The 10,271-nt window shown below is 42.2% G+C and overlaps 1 pseudogene; it reads right to left on the reverse strand.

Moving 5' to 3' along the window:
- LOC148220240 (F-BAR domain only protein 2-like) overlaps positions 1-5,149 on the reverse strand; it is a 69,266-nt pseudogene extending 64,117 nt beyond the window's left edge.
- Positions 5,150-10,271: the final 5,122 nt, after the last annotated feature.

Genomic DNA, 10,271 nt, shown 5'->3' on the forward strand with positions numbered 1-10,271 from the left:
CTATTCCAGTGCCCCCAGGACCCCCAGGTCCATTTCTTCAGTACTGCTCACCAGTGTCTCAGTCCCCAGGGTTGTCCCATTCCAGGCACAGAATCCAGTATTAGACCTTGTTAGAGCTGTGTTCCTTTGATTCCAGGAGATCAAAATATTGAAGGGATCTGGAATCTCAGGGAGTATGTTGTATCTCTGGGAAATATATCTTTACATTGATTTGTTGATTTAGCATCACCCATTACCTTGAACGTCCAAGTGCATCCCTTTCAACCAGGAGATTGGGTGTATCTTTGAACCTGGAATAATGAACCTTAAAAGGAAAGGTGGAAAGGATAATTTCAAGTTTTGTTAACGACCCACACAGCAGCCAAGCTTGATGGAATCTGTCCATGGATTCATTACAGCAGACATAGTAGCACTGAAGTCTAAATGGAAAGTGGAATCAACTGAACCTCTGCAATTAAGTTTGATAAGATCCCACATGAACTGTATGTGGGAGGACTTACTGAGTAATTGGGAAATAATGTGTGAACAGTGTCTTGGTTTGAAAGACAGGTGTCTGCCAAGGAAGGCGGAAGCCTCCTTGGAATGGAGAATATGACCCTCCCTCCCTCCGAATTATAACTTTGAAATTAAGGGGCTTTCAGGCAATGATATGGGAAAAGGAATAACAGTTCTTTACTAGTATGTAGATAACAAGGCAAGCAAGCAACAATGGCAGCAACAACCAAAAAAAACCAGGAACCCAGTAACAGCCTTTTCTTGGCTGTCAAGCACTTTCCCCTTTGGTGTAGTTACTGTCACAGTCAGCAGAGGTGCTCGTGGCTCCCTGACTGGGTAGGGCAGGTGCCGTAATTCCCCTGTGTACATATAGATCAAACTCAGAAAGTGTGACTTATTTGGAAACAAGTTAGAGTCTTACAAGAAATACAGGAAAATATCTCTTGGGGATTTCAGGATGTCCCGGTTCCAGCCCAGATCAGGAGGACGGGGTGTGGTCATGATATTATATTATTCGATACAACTTTATGTCTGTTATAAACAACTCAGACACCAAGTGGGAATGAGTTATAAAAATTTTATTGAGAAAAATAAAAAAAAATTTCACAAAGCAAAAAGGACAGCACTGGGAACATGGCTGACTGCCAGAGGCTCATCCACAAAATGGTAGCTCCACCTTTTATACCCCTGGTGTTGCATCAGCCAAATACATATTCATAAGCAGTCATACATATTCAAGCATTTTCCTTATATATATCCCTGGCCCCTCCCAAAGCCTGCCAGTTAACTCTTCTTTGCCATCCACTGTTATAACAGACCAGCCAGGACTCAGTTTCTTCATGCAGGGAAAAAGCCAATTCTTTATTCACATGACTCATTTTTATACAGTTTTCACAGATCTCATGTTTAACTCCCATTGGCTACTAGTTTTCTTGCCACGTAACTCATTGGTTAAAAGGTGTTTTGTGTGTACACTCTCACTCAGATGTTTACATATCTTCTTCACTGATTGTCATAGGACAGATCTCTTGTTTTTCACAGGTGCAGACTGTTTTATTTATCAGAATAGTTTGTTGTGTTAACTGGCTTTTCGTTCCTGTGAGAAACGACTCTCACTTTTAGAATTTCAAAGGTTTATTAAACTTTAACAAAAAATATGACTGTCCTGGGGTACAATGCAAAAATGTGTATTCTATCACTATCTGTTAAAATGTGGGAGGGGTGGTGATCCTTATCTCTGTGGGAGATATCCTCTGCTGATGTGCCATCTGATAAGATGGGGGGGATGATCATCGTTATCTATTCACAACCCATCCTTCCTCCAGAAGATATATTCCGTTAATGGGCCATTAAGTCCTATTGTGTGACTGATAAGATTACATCACCCCATTGGGAGATGCCCCAACCAGGGGCAGGAGCCAAGCCTTTCCTACCTAGATAAAAAACTGGGGTTTGGGACCCGAGGGCAGACCTTTCTACTGGATCCCAGAGGAAAGTCGGACCTTTTTCCACATCATTGCTGGATCTTCGGAGGAAAACTGCACCTTCTACAGGAGCACTGCTTCAACAGAACCACATCTGTCATCCAGGAGGACTGCAGCCACCATTTATACGGACTGCTACCAACACCCTGACTGACAGGGTGTCAGGTTGTATTTCTGACTGTGTTGGTGGTTGTTTCTTTTATATTATTGCATGTCTTTTATTTTTTTCTCTTTTCTCCTATTAAATTGTATTACTGACTTGGAGTCTCGCACTGGTTTTACTTTCAAACCAACACAATGACAAAAGACTGAATAAAGAAAAAGGGCAGCACTGGGAGTCACCGTGACTGTCAGCCACGTTTGTTTACAAATGGATGCTCTGACTCTTATATTCTTAGTCCCTCCCAAAGTTTTGTCAGTCAACTCTTTCTTTGCCGTTCATTGGTGGATATTACTTTCTTATATCTTGATTGGAGGTCAGGTGTCATTATGCTGCACCTCCTAGTAACAAGCAAGTCCTCCTCAAATGCCCCAGTTACCAAGGCTATACAAGGGGGAGGGGAAAGAGGACTATGGGAAGACATATTATAATAACATAACTATACATCTAAAAAAACTTCTCTTAAGATACACATAATATTCATCTCTTAATTGTGAGGGTCAACCATAACATCACCCACCTATAACAGTTCCCAAGTTTGCTTTCGCATGGGAACTTACAAGCTACTGCTAGCTTAGCTAGAGTAGCAGGGCCTAAACCATATTTTATAAGACCGTTCTTTTATAATATCTCTATCTGTCTGCAACAGTCCATTGGTGGAGACCTTGCAACTTGACTGGAGGTGAGGTGATGTCATGCCAAATCTCCTCAGCAACAAGCTTCCCCCATTCCTGGCTGCCTCATGCAAGGGGCACATGCACACACCCTTGTGGTCGTGGTGTCGCACACAGAAAGAGAGAGAGACAGACACACCTGACTCCAAGTTGGTCGAGCAGGAAAAGAGACTTTTATTTACATAACATGTCTATTTATAGAAATCTAACAATGAGCACGGATTGGACAGTGATGATAAGACCTCTTACTCCACAGGTTCATCACAATGTCAATCAGTGCTCACTTCCTCCAAAGAGGAATGCAAAACATCTACTGTTTATCAGAAAGAGTATGAGAAAGTGTAACAAGAATATGTCAACATCAGAAGGCCAAAACAGGTGCAACACACCTGTTGTCTCTAACAACGCTGACAACCAGGGTTGTCTGATGGCAACAATACAGAGGAGAGAGGATTAAAGGGAGAACAAAACAGGTCCAAAAACAACCTACAACAACAGTCACACATCAAAAGAACTTTAAACCTTAACAAACATTCTTTTAACACACATGATATCCATTCCTCATTTGCGAGAGCCAATCACCACACCACCCATCTATAACATGTCATTGTCACGGGCGGGGAAAAGGGACTCTCACTTCTGAGAAGAAAGGCATTCTTTTTCCAGTCAGGAGAAAGCATGGTATGGTGGGGAAGATGTCGCTGTTTGGGAGGACATGACATACAAAAGGATGCACTACATTTCAGAAGGCTAAAATCTGTTTATTACAACAGTCAGCTGTCTTTTATACCCTCTACAAAGTTTACACTTTATTCATTGGTTACAATAAATCAACATAATGTTCATTGGTGCAAAACCATCTCCACCTCTGTTTTTCACAAAACTTTTCTAGAAATACTTTTCCCAGGTGCAGGTTTCTTCTTGCTTATCTTCTCCTTCTTCTCTTCTCGGTCTCCATACCAACGGCCTTGGTAAAATTCCTTTCAGAAGTAAACCTTATCCATTAACTCTCTCTGTCTCACAGACCAGCTGTAAGCCCCCTTCCATAGGAAGAGCCAGTCGGTATTTTGTCATAGGCTTTCCATGTAAATAGCTTTTTTGTTATACCTTTTGATATTAATATTGTTGCTGTTACTGTTAATTTTCTTATCTCATTGCTGTTTCCAGTAAATTGTTCTTATGTCAACCCATGACCTTTGCCTTTTGTGCTTCCAGCTGGTGGGGGAGGGTGAGTGTCCAGGTGTGTGTTAGTTTTTAGCGGGACTACTAAATTGGAGAAAACCATTCCTAAACCATAACACTGGAGTTGCTGAAAAAGATATCATCTTGGTTCCCAGACCTAGCTCAATGGGACAAATGAATTATAGTGACTGTGCTGATGGTGATTATAGTCTTTGTACGCATTTATACGATGTTGCATTGTATAATTACGTGTATAGACATGATTTTAAAGGAACTAGAAGAATGAAGGTGGAAATGAGGCTTCCAAGAAAGAATCTTGAAATCCTACCTTGGGGTTTTAGGAATTCTCCTTTTGTGTTTGGGTTTTTTTTTTCCCTCTTAAGGGATTTCCCCCCATATGTGTTGCTAGGAGACAATAACGACTGGATACTTAACAGAGACATAAGAATTTGTCAGCTCAGGGGAGGGGTGCAGCTGCCTACTCTCTCTTTACCTGAAGTTTCCCCTGTATGGCAGAGATACCGCGAGATTTGGGACTGGGAAAAATGGGGTGGGGTGCAGCCCCTATCTCTCTCTAGTGCTCTCTCTCTTGGCTTTGGAGGAGGGTCGGAACTGCTGCTTGGGGGAAGGGAATTCACTGCCATCGCCATAGTCCAGCCCAGTCCTGCTTCTTCTGCTGTGGGGTGAGCCTCTGCTCTTGAGAGCAGCCACTGAACTGGGACCTTATTAACACCTACCTCACTAAAAGAGGGACTTTTCACCATCTGCTCATGTGCCCAGGATCTCGAGCCTGCCTCTCCCTGCTCTGCTTGCAGCCGGGCTCCTGCTGCCTCGCCCCCCCGCCACTTCTTCAGCACTGCTCTGAGCTCTCACTACACTGTAACTCCACATCCCCAGCCTACCGAGACATCCTGGGATTCCCAATACAGTTCCGGAGTTTGATACATCTCCACCACCATCCCAGGATTTTTGCTCATTCCTGCTGTTCCAGCTTGCTGCTTCTGAGAGTCCTGCTGGGGCATCGGGATCAGCTGCCTCAAGGGATTTGTGAAGCAAGCCGCTTTTCCATCCCTTCCTGTCTTGGTCAAGCTGCCTTTACCCGCATCCTCCTCAAGCTCGCGCCTGAGTGCTCCCTGCAGCCTCGGGAGAATCATCACACCTGCCCTTTCCACTGGGAGCCTGTCAGCACCCCTGCTGGCTGAGACCGTAACTACACCAAAGGGGAAAGTGCCTGTGGCCGAGAAAGCTGTTACTGGGTTTCTGCTTGTGTTTGTTGTTAATGGCATTGTTGTTGTTTGTTTGCCTTATTATACAGACTAGTAAAGAACTGTCATTCCTATTTTTATATCTTTTGCCTGACAGCCCCTAATTTCAAAATTATAATAATTTAGAGGGAAAGGGTTTACATTTTCCATTCTAAGGGAGGCTCCCGCCTTCCTTGGCAGACACCTGTCTTTCAAACCAAGACAGCCTCAAAGGGGGAAATTTTTGCAAAATATGGAATATGTGAAATTTTCTTAAGAAAGGATGTGCTTTGACGTTTGATCTTTGTATACTTTCAAGCCTAACCAGAAAAAAGGAAGCTTTAATCCATGAAAGAGAGAGCAGTCAATGAGCTGTAAGTGATGTCCAGGTGTTAAAAAAAAATCACTTGTCAATAAATTGCCCAGTTAAGGTTTAGGACTGGACAAACTTCAATGATGTTAGACCTTGGGGGAGGTTAACAAAGCTTGGAAAGTATGTACCACTGATGGTGGACACAAAATGCAGAATTTATGGGCCACAAGGACATTTGGCAGAACTCCCAAGATAAGGAAGAAACTGCAGAGAGCTATTGCTTGTGAGATGGACTCGCATTGGAGAAGTTCACAGAGAACTATCTCCCATGGCAGGACCCCATGGTGCAACAGGGAAATGACTCTTCTCCATGAGCAGCAGGAGAAACCATGGGTGATGAACTGACCATAACCCCCACTCCTGTGCTCCTGGGATAGGAGGTAGAGCTGGGAAAGAGGGAAGGGTGGGGGAGGGGGGAAGGTGTTTTTGAGGGTTTATTTTACTTCTGATTATCCTGCTCTGATTTTGTTAGTAATAAATTCAATTCATAGCTCTAATTTGAGTCTGTTTTGCCCATGATGGTATTTGATGCGTGATCCGTCCTAGTCCTTATCTCAACCCATGAACCCTTTATTAAATTTTCTCTCTCCAGTCCATCTAATTGGGGGAAGTGATAGATGTTGTATGGCTTTCCTTTTAAAAAGAAATTGGTTTTGCTCATAGCAATCTAGATATATACCCAGTCTGACACCTATTTCTTAGGCTTTATTTCCAAGTAAATGGCTTACATGATGATGCAGTAAGGTTATGTAATGAACAAGAATGAAGTTATTGCATCCATCCTTTTTTACCCTAAGCCAGCTGCTGAATAATGCTACAGAGACTCTCAATGACCTCAAGCAGAAACACAGTGCCCAAGCTTTTGGGAAAAGCACTGGGCAGATAAAGCCTATTTCTACATTTCTTGCTAGCGTCTCCTTAAAAGTTCATGGGTTTGTTCATCTTTTAGAGCTGTTCTAGATGTCTTTGTAGTTTACATGTCCTAAATCTACTATGTATTGCTTTAATGCCATCCTAATAGATTTGAAGTTGGCATCTATTCAGGCTTCAATGTCTCAGAAGAAGCAACGTTGATTCTTTGAATTATATTCTCTAACGTTAGAATGATACTTATGTATTTAATTAATTAATTTAATCGAATTCACTTAAATGGAAAAATTGTCTTGTTCATGTAGATTTTAACTTGGGAAACTGATATTTGAGTTATACTTTTCGTTGTTGTTGCTTTTCTTTATTCTTTTATTGCACAGACAGCCGATGTACTGACCAAGTATTCTGTGAAACTGGAGGAAATGTCCTTCCTCTTGGCAGCTGATGTTCACAAGCTCATTAACTCAAAGGCCATGGTAAATGTTTTACCTGGGGCAAGATAGCAGTCTGAATATTCCTAGAATGTCTTTCCCAAATGAAATGCATTTTTTTCTGCCTATCAATCACTGAAATATAGAAGAAATTTCTACTTGGCAGGGTATTGGTTATCATTTGTGTTCTCCCCTTATTTTCTGTAGAAGACACAGGGTCTTTTTTGTTTTTGCATGTTGTATGCTGCTTGTACTCCTTTTTTGTTTTTGCATGTTGTATGCTGCTTCTACTGTTGGTTTTATTTTTTAATACACAGAATATAAACAGAGCACTGCTGGATAATGAGAAGGCAACTGCCAAGCTACTCTTTAATGAAATCAGAGCTTGAGAAAGAAAAATTGCATCAACTGAAATGGCAAGGGAGAGTCAAGGACTGGAAGCTCATCCAAAAGAACTGTGTAGTTCATAGTTCCAGGACAGAAATTTGGCAGTCTTATTTTGGACAATGGGTAACACAAAGTGGCTAGTGTTCACTTTTGGTTTCCATAAAAGTAATATTGATCAATTTTTCATTATACATATCTTGTATGATATCACATATATAATGCTTCCATTATACATATCTATTTTCCATCGTGCAGAGAATTTAGGGCAAGTGAAGAAATACAGAATCCCCCTACTGTGAAAACTAAAATGGTGATGCGGCCCGCCTTCTCCACCCTGCACCGACTCGCCCAGCTAGCTCCTGAAGGCGAGACCAGCGCCGAGAGTGGCCCACGTCCAGGATTCAGGGGAACCCGGAATGTGGGTCGGGCTCTGAACCCTAACGGCCGTACACGCGTCTGGGGAGGAGCAAAGGATCGAGAGAGAGTCCTTCTGAGGTTCCGGGGAAGCAGGATTTATTGAGGGAGGAAGGACAACTGGGATCGAGGGAAGGGAACCACAAAAGGCAGGGAACACAGGCGTGCAGCAACGTAAATAGGGGCCCTCCCCCAAGGGAGGGTACAATACAGCAACCAATCGCTACAGTTTGGGGGTGTAACATAAGGTGGGGCTGATTATACATACAACCAATAGGGGGAAACATAGGCGGGGAAATACATGTAACATCAAATCATATGCTAAGAAGGGGATGACTGATACAGAAGATACTAGAAGGATAGGAGGGGCTAGGAGGGATTGACAATCTCCGGGGCAGGGACTAGAGTGAGGGACAGGGAAGGTTCTGGAAGGTGGGTTGGGACTTGGGTTGATTGATCAAGGGAAGGCGGGAATTAGGGCAACTGAATTATAACGGGGGGGGTACAAACAATGGAACAAACCATCTAATAACAATAAAATAACGCAATACAACAAAATGGAAAATATGATAAAGGAGCAGATGGTACTCAGTGAACAGAGACTGAGGGTTTTGCAATATATCGGGTATGGCAAAAGAGGGTATAGCATAAAGGAAAACAATTGTTGCTGGAGTTAATGAAGGACTTGGCTACAAAATGCACTTTGCTTCCTGTCAATGTGTGATTGTTAAATGCAGCAGTAAGGCAGGGACTAAACCTATTTTTGTACAGCTCTTTTTAATGGAAAAAATGCATTCTTGATTTTCAGTGCACCAGATACACTAAATAGCTGGTGATCAAGGGCTAAAAATGTAGGAATGCAAAAGTAAATCTTGAAACATAGTAGAAATGGGCAAAGATGGGTGGAGAACTAGAAGTTGGTGCTTATGTCAAGATATTTTTTCTCCATGGCATTAGATTATATTTGTGTAATAAATTAAGTGAGGAGTCTGGATAGAAATCTAACACTGCTACGTTTGAATATCCATGCTGAACACAAGAACCATTTTCAGGTGCAATGCATTACAATATTTACAGGGAGGTTTTTTATGGTGGATGTAGGAACAGTTAGTTCCTTATCAGGCAGTAAACAGTTGGCCTTGAACAACAACAATCTCTGGTTTATTTTCATTGTCAAGATGGATGTAAATAAAAGAAATCCCAGAAGTATGGATATTCGGATTCATAATTTTCTATTTGAAGTACTGACTGGTTTGTATTTTAGGATACTTGACTCTTGTTTCCTACTTTGATAGCACCTTGTTGCCTCCAACACGTGCCAAATCTGATGGAAACAAATGGTGCAGAATTCTGGAGAATTGAAACAAAAGTCTAGGTAGGTCGGGAAATCCTAAGAACAGTCTGGAATTCAAGCAATATTTTCTTTTCTCCTGGGCAACGATGAGTCAGACAGTTGCTTTGAGAGTGCATGTTTGCTCTATTCTTTGTTCCGTGTGTTCCCACATACCTTCTCAGTTGCTTGGAGGTGGCAGTAAGAGCCAAAGAACTGCCTGCGGCATGGCTTTCCTTTGGCCAGTACAAACACCTGTGCATGGTGAGATCTAGCAGGAACTGGCTTGGTTAGAATGAATCTGGGGGAAATCAAAAGTTAATTTTGACATGGATCCCTTCTCAATCATACAAAAATACTCCTTTTTAACTCTTGGGGAAGTATTGGAGATACTTCCTTTCTCTGTGTCTTTGTAGTATGCCTTCCCTCTCTGTGTCTGCCTTCTCTTGCTCCAGAGCACATCCTGCTGGGATGTTTGTAGCCTGTATGGTAGCAAAGAAGTTGGTAGCGATTGTAAGTACCTTGCTACTTTGAAGCATAATGATAAACAGCTGTGTATGAAAATGTCTTGATTTGTTTGATTGGTAGTGTCTGGTGTCTGTAGGCAAAGGTCTGTAGGCACTGCTGGGATCTGTTCCGTGTGCTGAGATTCAGCACATGGCCTCTGTCATGTTTCCATGTCACACTGCACTATGAAAGATGGGAATTTTGACTGTGGTCTGTTCCATATCATTCAGACATCCCTAATGTGGAGTGCGTGGAGAAAATGAGCATCCAGTATGAGCTGGTCGAGGGCAAATGTCAGGAGAAAGGGCAGATGTGCAAGTTGAGTGTCACAGCTTTTGGCTGTGATAGCCGTGGTACAATGTGTCATTAGAGTAAAATGAGTCTGAGGATCCACCAAACATTGAGATAACAAGTGGAATTCCTTTTTAACCTCTGCCTTACTCTGTTCAAAAAGTAAGCCATCCGTTTGGTTTCACAGTAGTAGTTGGTATTTGTACTTGAAATGTGGAAAAGCCGTAACAAATGCCAGTAATGGAGTGCTGTCCTACATTTATGTGGAAGATGCAAGGAGCCTCAGCCCTTGTGCTTAATCTGTCTTATCTTGGGAAAGAAATTCCACCTCTGCCTCAATTTCTCCCTTTGTATCCAACCAGATTGTATTGTTTACTAATATAATATGGGATGTAGGATTCTGAATCTTTCTCTGTCCATCACAAGAAA

This window comes from Sturnus vulgaris, chromosome W, assembly GCF_052056855.1.
Source record: "Sturnus vulgaris isolate bStuVul1 chromosome W, bStuVul1.hap1, whole genome shotgun sequence".
Classification (NCBI taxonomy): Eukaryota; Metazoa; Chordata; class Aves; order Passeriformes; family Sturnidae; genus Sturnus; species Sturnus vulgaris.